Here is a 3435-nt window from a genome sequence, read left to right as displayed (position 1 = left end):
TTGATCTCCTGACCTCGTGATCCACCCGTCTCGGCCTCCCGAAGTGCTGGGATTACAGGCTTGAGCCACCGTGCCCGGCCCATGTTGGATCTTTAAGATTTGACTGTCCCACTGGATTTTGGACTTGCATGGGCCTTGTAGCCCCTTGTTTTGGCAAATTTCTCCCACTTGGAATGACCGTATTTACCCAATGCCTGTACTCCCATTGTATTTAGGAAATAATTAACTGGCTTTTGATTTTTAATTTTACAGACTTATAGGCAAAAGGGACTTGCCTTGTCTCAGATGAGACGTTGGACTTTAGACTTTGAGTTAATGCTGAAATGAGTTAAGACTTTGGGGGACTGCTGGGAAGGCATGATTTGTTTTGATATGTGAAGACATGAGAATGGATGGGGTCGGGGCAGAATGATATGGTTTGGCTTTGTGTTCCCACCCAAATCTCACCTTGTAAATCCCACCATTCCCATGTGTGTGGGAGGGACTCAGTGGTAGCTAAATGAATCATGGGGGTGGGTCTTTCCCCAGCTTTTCTGGTGATCTGATGTTTTTAAAAATGGGAGTTTCCCTGCACAAGCTCTACGTATATGTTATAGACACATATGTATGCATCTATATTTCATTATTAAAACGTGTTTACCAGAAAAGAAAAGAGAATAAGTTTTCATATAGAGTATTGTATAAAACAGAGGATGAGGCCGGGCGCAGTGGCTCAAGCCTGTAATCCCAGCACTTTGGGAGGCCGAGACGGGTGGATCACGAGGTCAGGAGATGGAGACCATCCTGGCTAACACGGTGAAACCCCGTCTCTACTAAAAAATACAAAAACTAGCCAGGCGAGGTGGCGGGCGCCTGTAGTCCCAGCTACTCGGGAGGCTGAGGCAGGAGAATGGCCTAAACTCGGGAGGCGGAGCTTGCAGTGAGCTGAGATCCAGCCACTGCACCCTAGCCTGGGCGACAGAGCAAGACTCCATCTCAAAAAAAAAAAAAAAACAAGAGAGGATGATTTCATTCATAACAATAAGTACATTTTATTCTCCTAACAAAGTGCCATGTTTGCCTGGGAATTCATTACACTAACAGTGTATCCAGTGAAATGTAATTTAACCTTTAATTAACAGATCATTTATAGGATATAGCATTTTAATGAGACAGCTAAAATGAAATAATTGCAACTAAAGGAAATATTTATACTTTACTGTAGTGTATGATAGATTATAATTAGGTAATTATGCCCAATATTGTATATAAATGAAAATTTTTATTTAAATTATAACCTGAAGTTATTAACTTAATATATAACATGATCACAATAAGAACTAAGTAATTATTATATGACACTGAAAATATTAACAGCATGTTAAAAATCCTAACATCATTAATACTTTAAAAATTATTCAGAATGTCATAAAGGATTAAAATAAAGCTCTTTTTAAAAGAATTCATTAATGTGGTTCTTAATAAATTATTTTAAAGTAACTTTCCTTAAAAATTAATTATATATGTGCTTTCATATGCTGGATTGCAGCACTATTCTTAGGGTAGCCTAACATTCTATATTATTTAATTTCTTTAAAAACACTTGGTTATAATATGTCACACCATGTAAAGAATACACATGAAATAATTATGTTTCCATATCACTTTGGCAGAGAAAATAATTTTATCAGATGTGAAACAAGATTTTTTTGTTAAATATTAACATATCACTAATTTTATCTGAAATTGAATTGAGAAATTTATTGTATGAGTTGAACACAACAGATATAAACGGAATAGTAAAAAGAAGAAATGCTTAACATAATGTATAACTATATAGATTGGAGATAATATTATGTTACTAACATCTGTAACTATTACAATAATTTGTTTAGACATAAAAGTGTGTAAAACATGCTAAAATGTAGATTTTTAAATACAAATGAGTAGTCTTGGAAATCATTTGAGAAAAATTCAAGAAAAAATTTGAGAATTTGGTGATATTTTTCAATTTTTTAAATTATATGTTCATATTTGCTAGGATAAAATACAATGCAATACAATTGATCATAAATGAAGTATTAGAATGTGAAGAAATTATATTGAAATATTTGTGATATAAAAAAAGTAGTCAAAAAAATGACAGTGACAACATAGAATTGCCATATTTCAGACTTTATAAACCAATGTTATTGTAATTCTTACAATTAATTCTCTATATGATATAATTTTAAATTGATGATTTACATATTGGATCCTTTATAAAAACTGGTTAATTACATATGAAGTTAGTATTCTCAACAATATTGGTGTTTAATATGTATATGTGCATGCACTTCATATGTGAGTTCTCCCTTTTTCCTTTCCCCTTTTTTTAAGTGCCCAGTGTATAAGTAGAAGAGATTTGTTAGTACTTGTATTTACTAAATATATTGTCTCAGTTATCAAATACATATGCATTTATATGAATTATAATTACTGAATGAACTGAACTGTAATACTATTAATAAAGAGTCAAACTGTTATGTACACCAACACTTAATCTTGGCTCAACTTGAAAAAAAATCTAACTTTTTAATTTTTATTTTATTTCTCTTTTTTCTTTTCTTTTCTTTTCTTTTCTTTTCTCTTTTCTTTTCTTTTCTTTTCTTTTTTCTTTTCTTTTCTTTTCTTCAGAACTTCATTCTGTTGCTCAGGCTGGAGTGAAGTGGTGCAGTCTCAGCAAACTCCACTTCCCGAGTTCAAGCAATTTTCCCACCTCAGCCTCCCAGTTAGCTGGGATTACAGTCATACACCACCAGAGCTGGCTAATTTTTGTAGTTTTAATAGAGATGGGGCTTCACCATGTGGGACAGTCTGGTCTCGAACTGCTGACCTCAGGTGATCCACCCTCCTCAGTCTCCCAAAGTGCTGGGATTACAGGCGTGAGCCCAGAGGAGAAATATTTCTTCAACAAGCTCTGTGTATTAGGCAAAGCAAAAATAATAAACCCCCATGACGCAAGAATATGTAGGTAACAAACCTACACTTGTAATTCTAAACTTAAAGTATAACTTAAAAAATAATTATCAAATAAAAAGTAAAGAAGGAGATAATAAAACAAAACAAAACAAAACAAAAAACATTGAACTGACTTCTGCTTGTGGCCAAGATGGAATAATTGGAACTGGGTTATATCTAACTAAAATACATTATAAAATACGCAAAATATGTGAAAAACCTGAGCTAAACATGAGAGCTATCATAGAGAGAGATAAAATAAATGAATAAATGAATTGAGCCTTAAAATTGCCTAGCTTCCTGAATGGAAAGAGTCTCTAGTCCACAGCACAGTGAAGATAAATCCCAGTGTGTCTGAGAAGCCTCGCTGAGGAGAGGATATAAAGGTTGGATTCTCAGGAGACCAAGGAATCTGGCATTCAAACGTCAGAATAATTTAATGGAGAGAGGTGAAAA

The sequence above is a fragment of the Theropithecus gelada genome, chromosome 5 (assembly GCF_003255815.1).
Source record: "Theropithecus gelada isolate Dixy chromosome 5, Tgel_1.0, whole genome shotgun sequence".
NCBI lineage: Eukaryota > Metazoa > Chordata > Mammalia > Primates > Cercopithecidae > Theropithecus > Theropithecus gelada.
Note: the sequence above shows the minus strand (reverse complement) of the source record.